This window comes from Excalfactoria chinensis, chromosome 4 (genome assembly GCF_039878825.1).
Source record: "Excalfactoria chinensis isolate bCotChi1 chromosome 4, bCotChi1.hap2, whole genome shotgun sequence".
NCBI lineage: Eukaryota > Metazoa > Chordata > Aves > Galliformes > Phasianidae > Excalfactoria > Excalfactoria chinensis.
The window spans coordinates 83,851,736-83,875,689 of record NC_092828.1 but is presented as its reverse complement, the minus strand read 5'-3'; the positions used below and the strand labels follow the sequence as shown (position 1 = coordinate 83,875,689).

The 23,954-nt window shown below is 47.1% G+C and overlaps 1 protein-coding gene across 1 annotated transcript in view; it reads left to right on the top strand.

Moving 5' to 3' along the window:
• HS6ST2 (heparan sulfate 6-O-sulfotransferase 2) overlaps positions 1 to 23,954 on the top strand; it is a 96,991-nt gene that overhangs the window by 44,553 nt on the left and 28,484 nt on the right. The window lies entirely within an intron of this gene.

Sequence of the window (23,954 nt, the reverse complement as noted above, 5' to 3'; positions counted from 1 at the left end):
ATCTGGTCTTGGAGACAAACATGCCAGTTTTGTTTTACGTGCATTTATGTACTTTTTATTATAGTAGCTTGAAGTACGAGTCTGTTGTTTAGATGGCGCCATTTGGCTTTTACCTGCTTAAGCTGCCTTAAAGATCCAGAATCTGTCCCCCGGTGTTAATATTTCCCCACTTCAAGCCTCTGTGGTTTCTGTGGGGTGACACAGGCTGAGTTAAACTATGGTGTATTTTTAAGCTTATTTTTGGCCTGTGGTCACATTGTGGCAAGAGCATGGTTAGCAGCTAATTGCAAGCAGTGCCTCTTCTTGCTGCAGATTGAGTTTGTTAGAGGAAGAAAACTGCTGGTGCTAGGCCAGGGTTTATTAATGACTGGCAGCTGTGGGTGTTCATGTGCCAACTACTTCCAGAATCATTAAGGTCGGGAAAGACCTCTAAGATGATCTGCCTACCACCAATATTGTCCACTAATTCTGTCCATACATACCACATCTACATCCTTCTTGAATGTGCTCAGTCATGGTGTTGCTGTGTAGGGTAAGGATGCTTGTGTTTGGTGTTTTGTTTCTAATAGCCAGCCAGTCAAACCTACTGTTGGTGAGGGTGGGAATGAAGGGGCTGAGTTTTACTCCTTCAGGATGTGTTCTTGGCTGTTGCCCATAAAAGCTCAACTTGCTGTAGTAACAAGGATGGAGGGAAGCATTGCACTAAGGAACGCAGTGGGATGTGTGCGTGAATGCTTGGAGGAGAGATCCTTTAACGTGTGATTCAAAGTCTGACTTCTGCAGTGATGGGTTTTAATTTGGGCTGAGTCTCTGAGGCAGAAAGGAGGAAGCCCAGCCGGTGTTATTTGTGAAATAGAGACTTCATTTTGTATGTTTGATTTGGTCTGGGTTGTTGGGCTTCTGCTTTTTCTGTATCCAGAAAGAGAAACTGGGACAGTGCTTTCATATTAATACTTCTATTTTAGACAAAAATAACCCAGTTTGCCTGCTTAGAAGTTAAGGTTTCAGTCCCAATGGGGATGCCTGTTATCTGGTTACAAGATAATACATGGCTGAGGCATGCTAAAGAGTGGTAATACACTAAATGCTCCAGCTGTAATTGAACCGCACCAAGCATCACCTGCTCTTAAGTAATTAATGAGTTTGAACTATTTATATGCAAGGAGCAGTGTGAAGAAATAGGGCTTGTTTGTCTCTGGAAAAAGACCCTTGTAAGGTCTTGCAGCATGTATCCTGACCACGTGATGCCTAGTTGGAATGGCACCGTGGGTCTAGTGCTTGAAGAGTCTGAGAAACAACTTGGAACCAGTGGAACCCAGCATTCCTCCTCTGCTGAGCATCCTCCTTTCTGCAGCCTTTGGCCATTTCCTGCCATGTTCAAATGCTGTGTGTCAAGGTGGTTCCAAGCGGGTGCTGTGCTTGGGCTGAACCAGATGCCAGGAGTGGCTGGATTGAGTTTGTGTGTACCCGTGGGTCAGTGCTGGTAGAAAGAGTGCTCCATCCAGCTGGTTCTGCTGCTGTGCTGGGCGGCCTTGTGTTACGGTGGCTTTGGGGGCATCTCCAAAGTGAGACAGTGTAGGTGATTGCGCTTCATTTCTTGCAGTCTATGGGAACTTGAGGGGAGGTGTTTCTTCCTCCTCATCTCAAGGACGTATTGCCAAACCGCCTGGTGACACTTGGTGAAGTGAAAAAACTCCCACGTAATAGTATTTTGTAGGTCAGCGGTGGCTTCGGAACGGGAAACAGGGAGATGGAAAAAAAAACAAGGCTGTGGATCAGATTTCAAGGGACCTAAATAGACTGCTGTCGGTGTTCTCAGATGTGATTTGATCTCAAAGCAAAACAGATCTTCGCTTCATCATTTTAAACCAATTTCATGCTTGGGCAGTTCTGCCCACTTCTGTCATCTCAGCACTGCGGGTCGCAGATAGGACCCATGCAACTTACAGAAGCTGAAGCATTACAGTGCACACCATTCGTGCGCCCAGCCCAGCGGGTGATGCAGAGCTGTAAAGGCCAAACAAAGTTCCTTCTGATGTCCACAAAACTGAGACCTTAAATCAGGTTGTTTAAAAGATTGCAGTGTCTTATATGTAAGTGATGTCTTGGAGGAAAAATAGAGACTGCCTGTCTGACTTCAGGGATTTAGCTGTGAGGCTGTGACCTCTAGAGGCTAAAAATAAGCAAACATCTTTCCATCATTCTCTGCTCCTGCAGAAATGTGCTCCTGTGGTGACGCGTTTCTGTGGTATCTCGGGAGCTCGTGGCAATTCCTCTAGCATAGGACATCTAGCTGCGACACTGCAAAGTTTTCACTGTTGGTGGGATTATTAGCAACGGGCAGTTTGTTTGCAGAGGCTGTTTTTATATCTCTTCTTAAACCAGTGCCTTGAGCACGTAGCAGATGTATGGGTTTGGTATTACTTCTGCTTAAGGTGCTACATTGATATTTTTCCTTTTTTTGTTGTAGTTTTGCATGCGTATTTAAGTGTACGTTACATTGCATTTAAGTAACTTCTGCTATGGCAGTGGGGATGTTCCTGGGATGGAATATACTACTGCTATTTTTTTTATATGTTGACTCATATCCAGCGTACCATCCACCAGTATTGGAATTGGTCTCATGGTCTTTTAGCTCCAGGCACTTCAGAAGAACTCTGATAGACCATAGCCCAAGTGGAGGAAGGCAAGTTATGTGCAAGGTTTAAAGCCAAGGTTTTGTTGCAAGTCTGGTAGTCCTGCCCACGGGTGGCAGACCTCTGCCCTACAGCATTGCATTCCACGGTTGCAGCATGTGCTGCAAGGGAAAGGTTTTTTCCTTAGCATTTTAAAAGTGAATATCTGATATTTTTGGTGCATGCAGACCGGAGAAATAGAATCTGTGGATCTAGTTTCCCTGTTAATATCTGTTGCTTCTTCACAGTCAGATGGTGTTTTCTCTTGTTGGTACGGCTGCACATCAATGCAAGCTGTTCTGGCGGAGCGCGGCCCTATGGAGGCCTGGCTCAGCATCTCTCTTGCACTGTGTGCTCTGAAATTCATCTCTGAGGTGTTCCCAAGGCCCTGATGTGGGAAGAAAAAAGCTTCTTGGGATCACAGCTTGGGATATGCAGGTGAGGCCTACCTGGGTGGCCAGGCCATGGGCACCAGCGTGGTGTGTGTCTCCTGGCATGGAGCACTGTGGCTGTGCCCTGCCGACACCACTGTTCACATCTGCATCCCCTCTTGCATCTGTGGACCTCTTTATACCTATGCACACTTAGTGTTACTTGTGACATGTAATTAGAAGGGTTTTAGATGGCAGCATGGATTTCCAGCCACCTCCATAAGGCAGGAAGCTGACAGAAGCCAGCCGAGTTCCAGCTCCCATTCTGGAAACTCCTTAGGATCACAAATCATTAAGGTTGGAAGGGCATTCAGTCCATCTATCAACTCATCCCCACTGTGCCCACTAATCCTGGTGCTCGGTGCGACCCACACGGCTGCTGTCTTCTGATAGCTGTCTAAATGTGCTGTAGATTTGGTGAGCATTTTCTCCTGCCCTCCTTGATTCATGCTTTTACTGTCCTTTGCTGTTGTTGTTAATGATCTTAGCCTTTTTGAAGGCGAAATTGTTTTGTGTGCCATGTTCATAGAGTTTTATTGGGTTTTGCAGGACGCCATCATTTTCTTATCTGATATACTGAGCAAAACTTTGGGTCACGGGTCCCATGCCATAGGTGGATTGAAGGTTCCTTCCTCAGTGGGTGCAGAGGCAGAGCTGCCTTTCATAGCAAGTGGCTGCTGCACAGATTGCACAGATCACATGGATTATTTGGGGAAAAAAATAGGAGTTATGGACCAAGCAGATTGAGCAGAATTAGAAAACCCTAATGAATATCCAGATAGCTTTGTGATGTGATGTTGTAGAAATGTAGCTTCTACAGCACCTCGTTGTGCCAATACCTGTGCTGTGCAGTCCTGGTGAGGTCTGAGCCCCCCAAATCTGATTGCATTGCACCCATAGAGAGCTGTGCTTTTTTTGCCTTACTGTCCCACAGCCTTGCTCTGTCCTGCCTCCTTTCAGGCTTTGAGTGAGCAGTTAATGCAGGACAGGGCACTAAGGTCCACAAGGAAGGGGAATGCAGATGTTTGGTGAGGTGCTCTCCATGTGCAGCTTTCTGACTTGCAAAATAAACTGTAAAGCAGCTGGCTGCTCAGGGCAGGCAGGGAGTGCAAACCTGACTCCAGGCTGAGAAAAACAAGAAGGGGAGGGGGAAAGAAAGGGCTGCCTGTTGAGTGCTGAGGGCTGCGCTCTGCAGAGGGGTTCAGGGCACTGCAGGAGCAGCGCTGCAGGGAGCCCAAACCCCAGGGCTTCCTCTCTTAATATAAAACAAAACAGCCCCCCCACACCCCCCTGTGCTATGGGGACTTAATTAAGCAACAGCATGTGGTTCTTGTGCTGCTGGGCGATAAGGGAGTGCCAGATGATAGGGTGTAACAGAGCTTTTCTTCCATGAGTGCTGGCATTGTGCTGTGAAAATGAGACAGGCATTAAGAAAAAAGTCCTCCCGATTAATAGTGGAAGTTGAGTGCTCTGGGTTCTTACGGATGAAATTAAACACTGTACGTCTGATGTAAAAACGCTTGCAAGACAGGTAATTAAAAACATTAGAAACTAATTAACTGGAAGTGCCGTGTACCTACCTGATGATGACTGGGAGCAGACTTGACTTGCAGGTTGCTCTGGGTGTTGTGGAGGGGTTTAGAGTGTTGTCTTCTTTTGGGTACCTGCTTTTGCCTGGACCTGGAACAGCCCCAAGCAGGGTCCTGGTGCCTGTCCTGCATCTGCTGGAGATGAGATGCAGTGAGAACTGAAAGCATCTCTCTAGCCTACCTGTCCTGTATGTGGGCCTCTTCTAGTTGGAAGCACAGCTTCCTGTCTCACACATTTGGTTCTGCAGGCACTGGGGAGTGCAGGAGAAGGCAATGTGCGCTGACTGGCAATGGGACTTGGGGGTGGCTGTGTGCAGAGCATCTTTGCTCATCTCCAATCCGTGCATGAGTAGACCATGATATAAAAAGGATGGAGGCCTAAGGCCATCGGGAGCATGTTAAGGGAGGAGAAAGGATAGGGAGTTTATGTGCCTGCTTGCCCAGTGTGGGGTGTTTTCCTCGCGATGCAGAGGTGTAGCAGGCACACTGCCAGTGTGAAATGAGTGCTTGAAAGAGTGAGCAAGATTCTTTGGTGCTTTTTTGTTGCCTTGCTGACAGGTAATAAGCAGGGCTCTCCTCCTCATTATTACTAAATCAAAACTCTATTGATTCCTTGTGTGAAAATCCAAGATGACATAAAATGTTTTATTTATGCTTTTCACCTGGCCTCGCCATAAAAATGCTGGTTTTGTTAACAAACCAAGTGAAACCGATGGCTGAGCCCCAGGCCCTGAGAGCAGCCCTGGTATCTCCCCATCAGTGGGAGACTCAGCTGTGCCGTGGTGCTCAGACAGAGGGCCATGGGGCTGTGGGCAGTAATAGGGAAGTGACCTGCAGAAGGGGTTGCTGCTCAGGGCTCCCAGGATGGAGTCATGACATGCAGCATGGCACTTTGCTTGTCAGTGCAGCATTAATTGTAGTTGTTTAATGCAGTGATTAGTGTTGTTTGTTCAGATGTCTAATGTAGCAATTAGCCTCTGCGGGGTGTTCAGTGGTAGGTTACGAGTGCTTTCTTCCTGCCGAGGAATACTCTGTATTTCCAGAACCAAAGGTGTCAGCGGTGCTGTTTGCAGCTCAGCTCTTTTGCCCTGCATGGCTTTACCTGCACTGCTCTGTGCTCTGATGGTTGTACCTCAGCCTCTCAGCAGGAGGGATTTTGATCCAGAGAAGCAGCCTGTGGTTCAAGCCTACTGTGATGTGCCAGATGTCCATAGCTGCTGCACAACCACCCTGATGTGTTATCTGGGATCATGTCCTTCCTTTCCCTGGGAGAGGAGACAAAATACATCCCCTGGTGCTGGGAGAGAGAGAAAGATATTGATTTTAGTTTCACCGAGTGAGATTGGTTTCTGGGGTTGGATGGATGACAAGCTGAAGTGTAACATAATCCCCGAGCTGTGGGGGACTGGTGCTCTCAGGGCTGATGCCATCCTATTCCCAAAGCTATTAGCACTGCCAGCTTGCTCGTGTCACTTAATGGTGCTGCCCTGCTTCGGGCCATGAGGGAGAGGCATCGCAGCCCAGCTTCACAATGGATTGGTTAATTAGCAGAATGCTTCAGTGCAAACAGCAGATTAAAAGGCTGGGGCCATGAGGAACCTTGGCTCTGGAGGGAGGGGAATAACGTGTGAGATTTACGCACATGGGCTGTACAACGTCAGCAGCTTGCTCTGGGACTTGCTGCCCCTTCCAGCACTTTGGGAGAGGAGAGGCCATGGGCTTCATGTCTTGTTCCTGTCCCACTTAGCTGCTGTAGTGCATGTGATGAGCATATCCAGGGTGAGGAGGGGGGTTCCAAGTAAAGAGGAACCAGAAAGTTGTTTCCAAGCTAGGCGGGCTGTTCTGCTGGGAACAATTTCTTCCAGTTCTTCATCATTTGAAAAAAAAAACAACAGATCCTTCAGGCTAAGTTGCTTCTGAGGCTTTCTGATTGTTATCAGGAAAGCGAGCGTTCTTTTTCCTGTTTTTCTTCTTTCAGTTTTTACATTTAAAAAATAGCTGCTGGCTGCAAGAACATGCCGTGGGAAAGCGAAACATAAAGGTGCAAGAGATGCAAATGCAGACTGGGCCTCCTGCAGCTGCAAGCCCACCGCTGCGGCATGTGGGACCACCAGCAGGAAAGCTCTCTGCTGCCTCCTCACCTCCCCTGAATCCATTCCTTGTGATAGGAGAAGCAGCTCTGGGGTTTGCCGGCCTTGGGAGGACGGCTGTGCTGAGAAATGCTTTCTGTTGACTGTTTGTAGAACGCAACTGTATGTTCATTGCATCTTTGTGCCCGGAGGCTGGGAACTTCAAAGTGAATTATGCAAGCATTGCATGTCCACACTGGGAGGGTGGCTGCTGGAAGGAGCCTTCTTCCACCCCCCTCTTGGCAGCCCTGCAGGCGAGAGCAAGCTGGCTGCAGAGGAAGCACTAATTTAGCCTTGGGGCAGCAGTGCCATGGCCAGTAACGACAGCTTGGCTGGACATGGTTGAGTGGCAATGCTTACGCGCAAGAGAACAAGGGAAAACATCGCACTAAAGATGTGTTTTCACTGCGTGGTTGGGCTGTATCTCCTTGGGGGGCTTTCCTGGTGTTCCCTCCTATTCCTGCACGTGTCCCCTGCATGTGGGGACCCATCCGCCAGCATTGTGTCCTCGTGCATCAGGTGGTGGCAGCGTGCTGCAGGACTCTCAAGCAGCAGCCGGACCCTGCAGTTGAGCTGTCAGCCCCAAAGCCTGTGGTCTGGTAGGGGCTGATGAGTGGCATATAGGAGCCATGAGCAACAAGCATCCCGGGGAGGAATGCTGCAGTGAAAGTGCGCCCGCTGTGATTCCCGGCACGCTGCGATAAGCTCTCTTGATTTCTTTGTGAATTATTTAAAATGCAGGAATTGCAAACAGAAGCCTGGCTGGTTTTGTTGTGTGCACAGGCTAGATTAGAGCAGGAAGCTTCATTACGATAGGCTTAGATGTCTTCAAAGGCTTGGATGTATTTTCCCCTTCATTGATAAGCAATATCGATCTCGGCAGCAGTTGCTTGCTATGCTTGGCCGCAGGATCGCGGCTCTCCTGTGGGCCCAGGATTGTGCATTAGCACAAAGTAGTGCACTTACTGTTGAGTGAATGAGGGTGTTGACTGCAGACTGTTAAACATTTTTTGACGGTGAATTAAAGGGGCAGTTTCTATTTTTCTGTGCCAGGTAAGCAGCTCACAGCATTGCTGCCCTTCGTGCTAGCTACCAGAGTGCTGCTGAGCAGAGCCAAGCAGGTGAGCTCAGACCTGCTCTTCTCTTGTGCAAAGCCCTCCCCAGTGCTTACCAGTGGCCTTCGTGCTGACAGCTGCCTCCAATGAAGTCTTTCTTTTTAGAGCATAGCATTACGTCACATATTGTGGTGCTGCAGGAAAAGAATAAAAGGAAGAGCACTTCAATTAGTCATGTACACAGCCATGGCAAGGTGTACCAGTCATGGAAGAACAAGATCCTAAAGGGAAGTGCTTCCCAACCCGCTATGGTGTGAGCCAGGCAGCGCTGATGAAACACAGTGCCTGTGAGCATGGCTATTTTGCTGATGTATGTGTGAAAACTGCTCCTGATGAGCTGTTCTTTGTGTGGTGCATCAGTGACACCCCCCCAGATTCCATAATACAGCCTGATGGAGTGTGAGATTGGGGTCTTTGTACCCTGGAGATGAAACATCTCCCATGCTTCACGCATGTCATGTGGTCTCTTTATTTTTTTATATCCCCCTCTGCTTGCTCCTCTGGAGTTTTACAGCAGCAGAATAATACAGGGCAGTTTCTGCCTATACTTGACTGAAACATAGGAACCGTGCGGCTCTGGCTTTTTTTCCTTTCACATTGCAAACTTTGTGGATGTGCTCGAGTTACACTGAGTTTATGGTAGTTTTACTTCCAGAATGACAAAGACCCAAATGTTTTTCTAACTGAAAACTCAGATGCCAAAGTACTGTAGGAACATAAAATGCTGTCAGGTGTGTCATGAGGTCACGTGAAAGTCCATGAGACTTGATTTTCTTTTCCTTTGCACTTACTTAAATGCACATTAACCCCAGGTCAGCTGCTGGAAGCTGCCATGAGACCTTGGCAAAAGACCCCACGCTCTTGGATGCTCCCATCTGAGTGCAGTTCAGTCCTCATGTCCTCAGCATCGATTCTGCTCTCCTGCTGCTCAGACGTTTGGTCATAGAGCTCCAGCACTGCTTTCTGTTTGGTTTGCATGAACTGTGATGGAAAGCACAGGCCCTGCCGGCCATGGTCTCTAAATCTTGCTTCCATGTTGTCCCTGGATTTTCTCAGTGTTTTTGTTCTATTCTTGTGCTCTTGTTGCTTACAGTTGGGTTTGCTGCAGCTGGAGGGGATTAGAGCTCTTCCTTTTCTCTTCAGCTGCTTTGCCCTGGGGGAGTAGAGTTGGTTCCCAGACCAGTTGACAGGAAGTACTGGAGTCATTGCAGGCCTTCACTGCTGTACCAATGGCTGGGAAGATGGAAGCCTGCAGAATGGAGATCCACCTTCTGCAGATACAGGTCATGTCACAGGAGAGCTGGGGGATGAGAGATGTCGGCAGCTTTACCTACAGAGAGCTCGGTATCCCATTTCAGGGTGGTGTGTTCTGAGGCTGATCCTTCAAAGCCCACTTTATCTTTTATTCGAAACGCTGATGTGTTTAAATGAATGGTGCAGTGCAGTTGCTATAAATAAGTGAGTGTCAATAGGAGGCTTTAGCAGATGAAAGGCTCATTGATGGGAGCCAGCCCTGATAATGGCTCTGCAGGTTCCATCAGAAGTCGGCAGGACACTGGAGAAGAATCACTTCTGAGATCTGTTGCAGCTGCTTTTTTATCTTGGTGGTGGTGTTGCTCTGTGCAGGATGGGAAATGGGCAAATAATGGAGAAACCATTTATTATTATTACCACTCTAAAAAGGTAAGGGGCAATGGGACGGGACCAGTACAAACAACTATTATAAAATGGTATCTTACGGAGTGTTTTTGTGCCCTGACTTCTCTCCAGTGGCTGCAAGAGCCCATAGCTGTCAGTTGACATCCATCCTTTCAGCTCCTGCTTGGCATCCTGCGTTTGCAGTCTCTCGTTTTATTTGCAAAAAGTAAAACATAAGCAATGTATTCTGTCCCCGTGCCTGCGTCTTTTGCCTGTGGCTCTCATGGAGATACGTATGACACACCTTGTACCAGAAGATAAATGTTCTAATAATGGATGCTGTGCGTCTAGATCTCCAGGCGCAGCAGGGAAGCTCTGAGTGCAATAAAAGCAGTGTGCTCTTCTGCCTCACCGTGCCCTGCTGGAGCCCTGCAGAGTGGAGGGGAAATGTGGGAGTCGGGCAGGAGAAGGAGAACAGGATTGCACTAATGAGTCAGTGAGCTCAACAGAATTGCACTGATGTGCTCAGGAGACTTTCTGTGTTGGAGACCCCATCTTCATTCAGGTTCCTATTGGGTTTCACTGCTCCCAGCACCTGCACTGGAGGCAGCTTAGATGAGAGATCATATAGCTCTATTGCAAGGCATTGCCTTTAACTTGGGGGCTGATTTCTTTGTGCCAGGTGAATCTCTTTCTACATTCAGCATCAGCTGACAAGGATGTGTTTTGTTTTCACATCTGACACCAAATCATGCAGCAGGTTGGTGGAGGGTGATGTTTGAATTCTCAGCTAGAGATGTGTGTGAGTGCCATCATTCCGTGGCATTTCCAAATGTATTTTTGTCCCTAAAAATGCTCTTGATGTTGAGACAGATTTTCTCAGTGAGGAGACTGATCCCTTCCCCGTGCCATGTTGTCTCCTTAGTTCTGTCAGAACAATTTGTTGGCTTCAAAGTAAGGTGGAATTGGGTCATTTTTGGTCTTTGGGCATGTGCCAGGTGCCTCTCACTGCTGTGCTTTGGGGCTGTCCCAGAGCAGCTCTGCCTGCATTGCCCCGTCCCCATGCTGCTCTCGCTTGTTTTTTCCCTGGCTGTTATTTTGAATGCCACCGGGGCTATGATGATGGCTGTTTTCTTTTCCCCTCCTGTAATAATTGATGCTTCAGAAGAACTGAAATAGACAGCCCTGCCTTCCTGCTGGATTGCTTAATGCATTTTAATTTCATTAATTAAATTGTCCATTTGGGTTGCATCAGTGGCAGGGCAAAGGAAGAGGGACCTGTAGCAGAGCGGCCTGGCTTGCTTGCAGCATGCAGCCTTTTAGCATCTGGAAAAGGCTTTTGTTAGAAGCATGGATTGCTGTTTTCTGCTCTGGAGTGGCTCCATTAAGTCTGCTGCTCTGCCACAATGGGGGGCAAAGCATTCCCATTCTGCAGGTAAGGTTCATGCTATGTGGTGTCCTTGTTTCCAGCTCCCAAACAGGAAGTCATCCTGCAGCAAGGGTCTGCTCAGCTTTCAAAATACAACATTTGAGCTTCATAGGACCTGTGTACATTGCTGAGCCCTGTGGTCACGCCATTCTTGCACTTAACTCTATGCACAAGGCTGCCTTCTTTTGGAAAGGGATTGTCTTATGTGTGCAATGTCCCTCGGGCTCCCACCTGTGCTGTTGTACTGGGTCATGTGAAACCAGAAGGCAGCATCACTGCTGTAGTGCTGTTGCTCACCTCTTTGCCCAGCAATCCTGCTTGAATCACTGCATTCCTATCTTTGAAAGGTGCTTGTGGAGCAAGCCCAGAGGACTGAAAACTGAACTGTTAAAGCATTTGTGGCTAGAGACTTCAGAAGTGCTGCCCATAGTGGGTAAAGCAGATGGACAAACAAAAAAAAACATCGCTTTTGCTGATTTGGTCTTCCATCATTTGGCAAGAAACGAGCTGGTTGCAATATGAAACGTTACGGCAAGCAGTGTCATGACAGTTCATCCATCAAAATGCTTGTCCTGCTAATGGCTACAGCTGTTTTCTTGCTGATGGTACCACCTAGCAGAAGGTGGCCAGTTGCCCTGGGATCAATTAGGCAGCCATCGCCGTCACACATGGCAGCACTGGGGCAGGAGGAGATCTCCAGGGCCAGTATGACCTGTGCAAAGCTGGGCTGTGAATCAGGTGTGAGGTTTGCTGACATGCACACAGCAAAGATGTCTTGGGAAAGGCAGTGGAAGTGAGCAAAGGCCAAGGAAAACTGATGGTCCTGGAGGTGCTCCGTGACGGTGCTGTTGATGGGCAGGATTGTGGTTGTGAGAGCTTCCCGTGGCTCCCGTGTGCTCAGGAAAGGAGGAATTGGGCACTCGAAAGGTGAATGATGGCAAGGAGAGCAGTACCTTTGTGGAAGGTGTCTGGCTGAGTTTCTTAAAGCTCTGAGATAAAGGGCTGAACTTCAATTTAACTTTAAAATGAGATTCTCAAGAACTGCTGGGACTGGACTTACCAAGTGGTGCTGCATAATTCATTGCTGATTTTTATCGCATCGTTTAAATAAAACAAACAAGCAAAAAAAACCCAAAAAAACACAACTATCAAAGGGTCAACTGAAGAAAGTCAGCTGCTGACAGTTACCTTTCCTTCACTTGCCCTCTACCATTCCAAATGTGCCAGCAGCGAGCATCCTGCAGGCAGCATAGCAGACTGCAGGGAGGGTCTGCTGCCCACATTCAGAAGCCCTGCTCTTTGGGAATGGGGCTGAGCAAAGGTCCCCTCTCCAACACAGGCATGCATTTGAGTGTTGTGGGCTGTTTGGCTGTAGATTTTGGGAAACGGGGCTGGATTTTGGTGCCCAGGGCTGCACTGGGCTCACTGCTCATTGCTGCAGTGCAAAGGGTGTTTGCAGAGACCCTCGTGGGGAATGCAATGAATTGCACACACCAGAGTGTGTTCCCAAACCAGCAACCCCATGCTGAGGTCAGGCTGCAGCAGGTGGGCCAGGGACCTTCTAATAATTCTGATGGAAAGGATGTAAGACAGTTAATTCTGCAGCTCTATTGGGCAAGGAGAGACTTGAAAATGGCTGTGTGCTTAATGCCAGCCTTGTGTCCTGCAGGGCAGAGGGCTGGGATTGTGTGGTGTTGTCCAGAGACTATAAAACATAGCTGGCATCAGCAGAGCATGGCAAGAACCTGGCCCTTCCCGTTGGCCATCTGCCGCTGCCTGCAGGGCCTGTGATTAATAAAGACTTTTTGCAACGGAGCTTCATAAAAGCTGCGTTTTATTGGGTTGCTTTTAGGGCTTTTGCTACTTTGGTAGTTAGCGCTTCTCCTTCAGATCCACTGGCATTTAGATTGTGTTTTTCCTGCAGCGAAATGGCTTTTGGAGTGAATGATTCTTCAATCCCGATTTGGCAGTGGGTTGTCTGTTGCATTTCCAAAGTGGTTCGCAGTAATTGTTTGTTTTTCTTTAGCTCTGTTATCGTTTGCAGATCCACATGGGTTGTTGTTGTGTGACAGCATTAGTCTGTGTGTGTGTACGTGTGCAGTGCTGAGGAGTGGGAGAGGGGAGCAGAGGAGATGTTTGATTCCTGCGCTGGGTGTTTGTTCCTGACACCTTTAATAGATGTTAATTTAGGTTCAGAGAATAAATTGGCCGTACTTGTGATGTTTAAAATAGAATGCCTTACTTTGCTAGCATCTGGCAGAGCTCCTGGTTGGGTGGGCAGAGGCAGACTGACTGCTGCTGGAGGTGGTGGGCTTCTGTCTGAGGTGAAGGCACTGCGTGCCCATATCCCTGAGCCCCCACGCTATGGTGATGCTGTCTGACATAAGCACAGGTCTGAAGTGATGGGTCAGTGTTTGAAGCTCTGGGTAGAGCCCTGAGATTGAGCTGTGAATGCAGTGTTTGTGGTGTCCAGCCCTGCAAGCCCAGGGAGTCCTTGCTGCATGAGAAAGAAACCTCTAGCAGGAACCTGCTATGATATTTATGGAACTTTGTTTTCATAAACTGCTGGCTGTTCAATAGGGCATAAAACAGCCAGTATGAGATAGTTATTTGCTCTACAAAATCATTTTGCTCCCTAGCTCCGATTTTACACAGTGCTTGCTGCATTTCATTTAGTTCTCTAAGAAATGTGACACAGTAGATTAACTATTGATAGCAAGATGTAGTGCTTCCTCCATCATCTCCCTCCTAACCCCAGATGGTTCAGTTGTGGCAAACCCTAGAGCCCTTACAAGAAAGCAGGTTCTGAAATGCCTCAGTGTTGAGGGATTTTACTGGGATGTTTTAGGCAGTTCTCCTTAAAGTTAGTATCCAAGACGCTGAAGTCTTTGCTGTGAGTGAAGCTCTTTGTTCAGACTAAATGTTGGCACTGACTTGGTGATGGCTCAGCGTCTAGCACCTTCAGAACAGAGCAATATTCTTCAACCTAAAGTAATGTATATTGCCATTATTACATCACTAATGACACAGTATATACTTTACTGTGCAGACAGCTAGGAAATACTTAATAAATAACTATACCAGAGAAATCCTGCTGGTTTTTGCCCAGGACAAGAGCCCCTTTTTCTTTGCCAAACTTCTGCTTGCTTGGAAGCTCTCATTGGGGGTTCAGAAGAAGTGATGATGCAGCATCACAGCTGTCAGGGTGCTTCCAGCTTCCCTGCAGGATTTCAGCTTTGAAATAGACAAAATGCAAAGGTTCAGGGCAGTGAGGGGAGGGAGGGAGCTGGAGTGGGTGGTGTTAGCAGTGTGACACAGCAGGCAATGCGAGGCAGTCAGAAATATGCTGGGTAGCAAGGAAGGGTGAGCTGCAGGCGCAGGAAGAAAGAGTGATGCATCCTATGCTGTGCAGAGGGCAAAAATTGTGGCTCACCGTCAGGCTGGTGTGTGTGGGAAGCTACCAGCAGGCAGCAGGTAATGAATGGCAGCAGCATTGCAGGTGGAAGGCAGGTCGGGGTTTGCTGCAGCTCAGTGTGGTTTTCAGACCCGGTTTGTTAGGGGCTGGGTGGCCAAAGGGGCTGATTTCAAGGGACAGTGTAATCCATGTGCAGGGAGCATAGTGCAGACAAACTCCCCGTGCTGCCTCAATGGAGGGTTTGAGTGGTAAAACATTTGTTTCCAACAATGGTGCAGAATAATGGAGAAATGAGCCAAGCTGTCAAATGCCAGCTAACTTTTGCTGTGGTATTGAGATAAAAAGAGTAAGATTTTTTTTTGTAAGCTGTGCAAAAGCAGTAGCAATTAGTGAGAAGCAAGTGATTTTGGTGTCCTTCCAGTGTTGCTTTTTAGGGGATCGAACAAGGCTTTTAGGAAAGGATGTGTGTGCAGTGGATGGGTGAAACCTGGGATTAGTAACTCGACAGGAGTAGCATTTCTTATGCCTTTTTGCATGCTGAGAGCCAGGACTGGCTCTGGATGATCTGGCAGCCCTGTGCTGGAGAAGGGATGCTCACTGGGGAGCAGGTAGGTTCTCTGTGAAGCTTTGAGGCAGCATTTTGTTGGTGCAGGGTGCTTGTGAGCCTGGGGAGGGCCCTGCTAAACCACTGCACAGTTGTCCCAGTAGAAGCACCACAAACTTGGTTATCCTGCTGTCTGCAGCTGACGTTAGCAGAAGCCTGGGTAGGAGAATTTGGGATCACACTATCAACTCTGGCATTAGCTGGCCTGCGAACTTTGGAACTGCTATGTTTTTAAGATAGTTAGATAAAAAGTTTAACTTCTGTTTTTCAGCGGCCTTCGCTTCCTCCTTAGAGGACCGAGTGTAATATCAGGTCTGCTTTGCTTGACCTTTCAGCTCAGAGAAAGGCAACCTTTATACATCATGCATGAGCATCGTTCTTTGAAACCTGCAAGAAATGGTTTGTTCATTGAACATGCAAACAAATTACTTTCTATGGCCTTGAATTTAAACGGACATTAAGCTCAGTGAACATCTATATTTAATAATGTATAAGAGCCAGAAAACAATTTGTAACCTTAAAGTGATGTAATTAAAAGAGAAGCCCTCACTATGGAAGGAATTCATCTTAAGAAAACCCTTGCTTTTTGCTTTGCTCCTTGCAGAACCGGAGACGTGTTAATAAAGCCAACCTTTTGTAGCCTGAGGTGAAGCTTCAGCATATCTACTTGGAGCTTGGTTTCAATTGCTGATATATTGTGAACAGCTTCCAAGGAAGCAGAAGTGAGAGCACCAAGGAGCTCAGAAGGGATGGAGACCTCTGAAATAACCAACTGTGTACTTGGGTAGCTCCCATTGGCAGCCCTGGCCAATGGTTCTTTGTTTTTCTCACATTTCTTCTTCTTGCAGCCGTGTTTTGTCCCCTCTTACCCAAAAACATTACAGTTTGGAAGTGGTTGCATTCTGTCATGGCGGTTTGCCATCAGCTGTCTGAAGTGTCAGCATAAAAAATTACGGCTGCAATCTAGTGGTGGCCCTTTGCAAAACCGATTGTAAAAAGCTGAACTGTAAAATGCTTTCCTCCTTTCAGAAGGAAGGCCAGGGTTATTGAACACAAGCTATTGCGCATTAAAATAGCATTAATCAGCTTGGCTTCAAAAAACATCTCCCAAATTCTTGCAAAATCCGCATCAGAAATGAGGTGTGTAGCTTTGTCCTTGGCTTGTTTTGTTTTTACTGTGTGAGATTTGTGTTTTCATTGGATTGCTGCAAGCACAGGCTCCTACTGGAGAAAACCAGTTGGATGGAAAGGAGGTTTCTTTTGAGGGACATGGTTATGGGCCCGGTGCGGAGGGGCTGAGGGTTGGACTTGGTGGTCTTAGAGGTCTTTTCCAACCTTAATGGTTCCGTGATCCCGGCTTAAAAATACTATCTGTTCAGATGACAGCATTCAGCTGTCATCTACAATTCTTAGTATTCAAATCTCCTTTCAGCATTTTTTTTGTTCTGACTTGCAGTGTGCAAAGATTGTGCTTCTGGAGAGACTGGTTTTGCAGAAGTGAGGAAACTGCAAGCTCTGTCCCATGCCCGGAGCAAATGTGGCCAGAGGGATCTCATAGAATTGTAGGATTGCTCAGGTTGGAAAAGACCTTCAAGGTCTCAATCAAACCATACTGCTGGCTCCATTTTGGTGCTGGAGCATGGTAAAAGAAACACTCGATATATGGGAGCTGCCTCTGACATGGGAATGCAATGGTTCCTACCGTAGCAGAGCGCTTTGGAGGCTGCCTTTTGGGTGGGTCTTGGTTGAGGTTGATCTGTTGGCTGGGTTAGATTGGAAGGGATGTCTGCTGTCTCTTTTCTGACCATTTCCTCATAGCAGGGCTGGCTTCAAAATTAAATCAGGTGGCCTGAAGAAAATGCAAGGTGGTTTGCATTTCTTGGGGAACATGCGTGCACGTGCAGACAAGCATCCTGCACTTGGGCAAGTCACACACGTAATCTGCCATCAGAAAAGGCATCTGAAGTTGTCTGCTTAGGCAGGCCTCTTCCCGAGGTAGTGTGGAAGCACTTGAGGTGAGCCAGTTTCAGCACGTAAGACTTTAATCTTTGCAAAGCTCCAGGCAGGAACAAATTTCACGGCAAAGGTGCTCGGCTGAGCATGCAAGCCTGCAACGCAAATTGTGCTGGCCCTGGGCTGCAAGAAAACCAAAGGGTGCTGGGATGGCATGGGAACACAGGGCTTTGCTCAGCTAATTCACAGTCCAGAGTGGCAGAGCTGTAGCTATAAATACAGGGAGCAGAGTGCGTTAAGGACCTGTATATCAGCGAGCGTGGCGTGCTTAACATTCACATAGGCAATAAACAGCATTTGCCGAAGATTTGTTCAGCAGTTCTCATCATCAAATCCACTTATTTTAAAAGATGTGATTGGTGCCTTGGTGAATACATTGCTGGGGGAATGCGCCTTTCCTTCTCCAAGTAAGTAGAAGGAATATCGAAGTCACTGGTGTTTATCACGGCAATCCAGCAGTAAAAATAACATTTGGGGGAGAAGTGAGAAATGAGCATTAGTGGGATGCATAGTTTAACAGCTATGATAAAGCAGTAATTCAGAATGTAGTTTGTTAATGGCTTTTAACTGTCTGCTGTCTCCTGGTTTTGATTGCAGGTAGGTTTTAGAAGAGAGTACAGCAGAGGTTTAGTCTACTTCATTACCAGCTGGAAAGTACTTCAGCACGTACAATATAACTTTGCCTTGTTTGCTTGTGCTCTCCTCTGCTTCAGTGTGGTCTGTTTTGTTTTCCTTCTCCTCGCACTGTATCAACTTCCATTTGATCTGCTAAAGAACCCTTTGGGGTCCTTTGGAAGAACTCATTAAAAATGAGGAGTAATGGGAGAAGGCGTTGAGTGTCATTGAGTCTTCAGTTGTCAGTATCTGGCTGGAACGACCCTTGGGGAGACAATAAAACACGGAGTTGGCATCAGAAGCGTCTCAGTTTTGTGAGACCTGTGGTTTGTTTGTTGGTTTTCCTTTTAGAAGTGTTGGAGCTAATTCTGAGGTCATGTTGATAATCACTCCTCGTTAGCTGGTATGAATGCAGGCTTACTGTGTGGGTCAGACATTTGAATGGAACCTTATTATTATTGAATGGAACCACGTTCTTTCCTTCCTCAAGTTTCATAATGTAGAGAGTTGCTGTTGTTTTTCAGGGCTGTAACTGAGGCTGTGGTGCTTTGGGATGCAGTACATTAACAGTTCTGTCTGTTTTTTCTCCATTTTAAACCTGGTAGGGTTGAAGCAGCGCACGGAATGCATGGCAGGGATTACAAAGAGGGGCAAGGGGGGTTTGGGGAGTGTCTGCTAAGATTCCCTCACCTTCTTAAGGCCTGCAAAGACCTCTCACCTTTCTAAAGCCTTCTGAGTAAATGTTTCTCATGCAAGCATATGAAGCTCAGTCCTCCGCATTTAAATTAAAAATCATGAGCCAGGCTTCGGAGTATCTGAAATACCATTAAGTGAAGGCTTAAGGCTGTCATTATTTTTTTTTTAAATATATATATTTTTTTCTCTCCCCCCCAATTTGATTCTGCAAATCTCACTTGTGCTCGGAGTCCTCCAGAAGCTCACCAAGTCCCATTGATTTTCACAAACCTAAGCGTGTTCTTAAGTGCTTTGCAGGATCAGAGCCAAACCTGGGTTTGCTTTAGTTGCTTATACTGAGCGCTCGGGGATCGTGTTTTCAAGCTTTTCCCAGTTATCAGGGAGTGGAAATTACTAATTTTTTTTTATGGCAGTTCATATTCTGATTTCACCCGACTGCGGAGCTGAGCTGCCTGACACTTAATACAATGATTTAATACAATGAATTAATACATAGAGATAACAGCCCTGTAAGGAGCTACCTGTTTGTCCCGTATCCTTTGAAACGTCTGTCTGCATCTTCTCCTTAGAGGAGAAGCCATGAAAGCCAACCCAGACTGCTCTCCCTAGGAATAGATGGGAAGCAGAACGCTCCATCAGGCTGGAGGAACCCCTCAGCTGTTTAATAGTGTGCTCAAGTATTATAAAGCTATGTTTTACAGAGTTCTTTTTATTACGGCTATGTGAGGCTTGATCACATAAAGTTATATAGGCAGCCAACAGACTGGTGCTGAAATGAGGTTCTTATGGCTTTGTTTTGATTTCCAGAAGGAAAAAAGAATGAATTTGAAATGCACCTTCCAGCTGCAGATAGAAATCTTATTAGAAGCAGAGCAGACTCTGAATTGGAAGTTCTGCTTGCCATGGGGTATAAATTACAGCTGCCCCCTTACTGGTTATTGGGAGGTAGTGGGGGGGGTTTCTTGTCTGGGAGACCTGGGCCTTCAGGCAAAGCTTTCTGTGCATTGCCATGGCTGTTATGGGAGCTTTGTCTGAGTAAGAGCTGTAAGATGGAGCCCAGCCTTCTGAGCAGTGTGTAAACCAACGTTAAATACATGCAAGTCTTGAGATATACAAAACTGGAATGAGAACTCTCGGTTTGTAGTGGAATTATGGCTGCAAATAAGAGTGATAAAAATCTGTTCTGCAAACACTATCCTTGTGATGCTAATCAGTCTCCTTTTGTTTCTCTCCTAATGCCTTTCACCTGCAATGATCGGAAATGCTTGAAATCCCTGGATATTGGGCATTTTGCATTCTTCGTCTTAACTCTTCTTGTGGAAATTCCTGCTCCAAGGTAAGGCCATTTCTATTGGAAGCATTTGGATCTGTGTCGTTGATCTATCCTAGGTTTTATGTTACAGCTTGGGAAGGGAAACCAGCAACTGGAACTGATCAGTTTGCAACGTACTCTGTTCTGTTCCCTAGAATTAGACAGCGATGCTGCAGAGCACTCACCAGGCAGGCTAAAATTCAGCTTAGTGTTCCATGTTAAAGAGTCAAACACAGCATAGTGGGGTCTGCCAAATGCTTCCAGCTCTTGGGATTCCATCATGTCTTGAAATTGGTGTGGGTATTTCTTGACATTCCTTGCTATGAATTAAGGTTCTGCTTGCATCATTCATCTGCCAGGAACAAACAAGGTTTTTAATTCTCTAGCTCCTAAAGAGAACTTCAGGGTAAGTGCCTGAGTGCTCTGAGAGCAGATGTGAAATATAAATGATTGTTTTTTAGGATCTGAGGATTCTTGGGGCCTTTCTCAGCTTTTGAAGGCTTGATCCTGGCTTCCCTTTGGATGCCATTCTTCAGTTGCTTCAGCATTCAGTTTTAGGGCACTGCTAGTTTTAATCTACCAGTGCTTGTGTTGAGGTGCAGCCCTTCCCTGCTGCTGCCCTGCGCCTTTTGCAGATCAGTGTGCTGGTCCCTTGGGCACTGTGTTGGCCTCAGGAGCTGCTTTTCCCTCTTTCTCTGCATTTAATATCTCACCTCAGTTCCTTGGCAGTTCTTCCAGGTCCGCCCGATCGTTCTTTTCCCATTTCCATGATGCAGCAGGTTTTCTCATCAGGACACAGATTGCTGTTCTTATTCCGTGGAAGGAGATGTAATTACAGTGCAAGTGAGCTACATCCATCATTTCCAGTTCAGAGCCCATCCGGAGCTTCTCTCCGAGTTTTGGGTGCATGAAGTCACAGGGCTGTTTTTTGCTGCATCCTCCCTTCCTCTTGCCAAAGCAGTGGTGAACTGGGGCAGAAGCTGGCCATCCTCTGGGCTCTTACCTTGCAGGTTTGGGGTTCTTTTTGGATGTTGTCGTGTGCTTTCCCCAGCGTTACAGCAGTTTGTGTTCCTAAGCACGGAAGCTTCTGAATTGAGAGCCTGAAGTATAAACGATGACACAACTGTTGGTTTTCCTCAGCTGGAATGACTGGGCTGGGAAACAGGACAGAAGTAAGGTGAGTGTGCACTGTGGCTCAGTGCACAGTGGAGCTGCATTGAACTGGGATGGCATGCAGCGATTTGGCTCGTCGACATGGCTTAAAAAAATCAAAAGGGAAAAAAAAATGCAGCAAGGACAAGGAGGCAACTCTTGCTTTAGCTTCCCCTCTTGCACATGCAGTTGCATAAATGTGCTAGATTATCATTATCTCTGCCTCATAATTAGCAATTTGCATAACTGCTTGCTGTGAACAAGAAGTCCCATCAGTGTTATGAGGGATTTATTTAGCTGTCTGAATATATTTTTGTTATCCGGTGCAAAAAGAAAACAATCAAAATGGAAGCAGTCCCAAAAGCTTGCTGTTATTTCTAACCCGCACGCATAATTAACAGGAGTACTAATTGTTCAGCACCAGAAACTCATTTGTTTCTCTATAGACGAGTAGAACATTAATTCTCAGAGTGCCTCTCTTTCTTTTTCTCCGCAGCCAGCGGTATCATAAGGTCTGCAGTTGGTTGTAACCAGATTGTATTTGTTGTGTTTGCAATGTATCGTTAGCCATTGCCTTGTCTTTTCCCAGGCTGCTGTCTGAGCGGTGAAATGTATGTAAATGTATGTAGTCAGGGCTGCCTTTCAGCTCCCAGACAATGGCCCCTTGTATCTCTTTGTTGTCACACCAAGCCAAGGCTCAGCCGAGGGACCAGGCAGCGCTGCAGGTAGCTGCTCCTGGTGGGATCTGCCCCTGCTTTCTGTTTCTGCCTGGAAGTTCCAGCACATAAAGCGTCCTTTGGCAGAGGAACTTTGCATACGTGGCCCTGACTTTTGGCACGTGTGAAGGAGTAGATTGGTGCTGCACAAAACGAGTGCCGTGCTTGCACTTGTGTAGCTTGGAAATCCTGGGAGATGTGCCCTTCTGAGCAGTCAGAGGGGTTGTGCTGGTTAGGTAACACTTCTCTTGGAAGCTGTTGAAATGTCCTTAGGCAAGTCCTGCTTTGTGCCACGCAGCCTGAGTTCCATGACACAGGGCTGTGTTGGTAAGGGTGGAACTGGGGAGCCTGAGCACATGCTCACTGAAAGGGCAGAGCTTGAAACACGGTATTACTGTGTAATCTAAGAGCCAAATGATTTAATATGCAATCAACCCAAAATCTCATTTAAAGAAGTGAATGTGCAGGCTGGCACCAACGTAATTTACTTATTTTTATGCACTGCTAATAAATATGAACTATTAACGGGTTTTTAATCTGATCCTCGTTTATTACAGGTTGAGTGTGAGGCTATAAATAATGCTCTCTTCAGAGGCATGAGATGCAGAGCCGTGTGAGCGGGGCTGCCGTCCAGTCCTGCAGCCTGGCTACACAAGGCAGCACGTATTTGCAATGCTGATCAGAGCCAGCTCAGCAGGGCACCCAGGTGATTCGTCAGGCAGGTTTTCTGCATGGCTTCCAGGTGCTTTTCTGGCAGCTTTGCCCTGCATTTCCTCTGCAAGCAGGGTTTGCTCTGTCCATGTGGGTTGAGGTGGGTGCTATGGGGCTGTAATCAGAGTGTTTTTCATTTTTCTTTCTGTCAATTCTTTTTCTTTCTTTCTTTCTTTCCTTTCCTGAAGCCTTTTTCTCCTACAAGGTTGAATCCGCAAACAGCTGGACTTTCTAGGGGGTGGTAGATTGAATAAGTACAAAACAGAGGTTGTTTGTGTTCGGGGTGTGCTCTGGTTTTAGCTGAGAGTTTTCAGCTTAGCAAAGAAAGTGGAGAAATGAGCAGCTCTAGCATCGCAGTATAGCAATAACCAGGGCAGGGAAAACTTGTTTTAAGTTTTATTGAGGAGAATTAGAAAGAGGCATCCCAAATTGCTCACCTGCTGCTGCAGGTTGTGAGGGATGCAGCTCAAAATGGGGAAGCTCATCCAGAGGGAAATGCAGGAGGCAGCTTGAGGGCTGTACAGTGGGATGGTACCATGTAAATTCTCCCCTTGGCTGGAAGCCCTCTGGCTGTTTTGTCTCCAGTGTTTATCTTACCAGTACTCCAAAGCTCCTCGAGGAAATGGAACTTGGAACCCAGTTTTCCTTTGAAAGCGCTCTGATGGAAACTTCATAGTAACATGCATCCTTGGTCTGACTTCTCCCTTATTTGCACAAGCAGATGTGACTTATTTTGCCCTCTGATGCCTGGTCTGACTCCCACTGGAGGCTGCTGCAGTTGTGAATGAGTTGTGGGGGTGACTGTTAGATGGTACCCACCATTGCATTAAGGAGTCATGCAGCCTTCTGTGCAAGAGCTGGGTGATGGAGTTGCAGCTGGCAGAAATGAGTTGGAAAGCATCAATTTGACATCCACACCAACGCAGACACCTTTATAGCTATGGCGGTAACTGTGCTCATTGGTGTGTTATGATTTCCACACTGTGGTTTCCATTCCGTGGCTGAGATAAGGCCATTGCTCTGCCTCTGGGCAGCCTGGTCTGGTGGCTGGTGACCCTGCACATAGCAAGGGGGTTGAAACTAGATGCTCATTGTGGTCCTTTTCAACCCAGGCCATTCTATGATTCTGTGATAAGAACAAGAAGGTGTGTGCCCACGGAGCTGTGTCTGGTACCAAAGGGCACCTCAGGTGTTTTTGTGGCGTTTACACTAACAGCTCATGGCTCCATTAAAGGAGGTAAGGAATATGATGAATATTTTATGGCGCTTTTCGAGTGTAGGAGGAAAAGTATGAGAGATCCCTTGTGTAATTGGTGCCATGTCACCTTCGGTACAAGGGCACGGAGGAGGAGAGGCTGCTCAAAACTACCTTCTGCTGTCAGCTCAGCACCACTCAGTGCTTTGCTTTATCAGATCTTTCCCTGCATGTTCCTTGCCTCATAGGAAAATGGATAAGCAAACCTTCCCAGACCCAAAGGCCACCTCCTTCCCAGGGCATGAAGGAGTGAATGGGCCCACAGTGCTGGCAGCTGTGGTCGGTTCCCACTGAGGTCTGTAGAAATGTCTGAGAGCTCATCAGGCTGCGTTGAGCAGTGCTGGCTGCCAGGCAGTGCTTCAGCATCCAACTTTAGCATTCATCCTGCTTCCCCGTGGCAGATAGGTGTCTATTGAATGCAGCCTGTAGCACAGACTTGGCTGCCCAGACGATATTAAA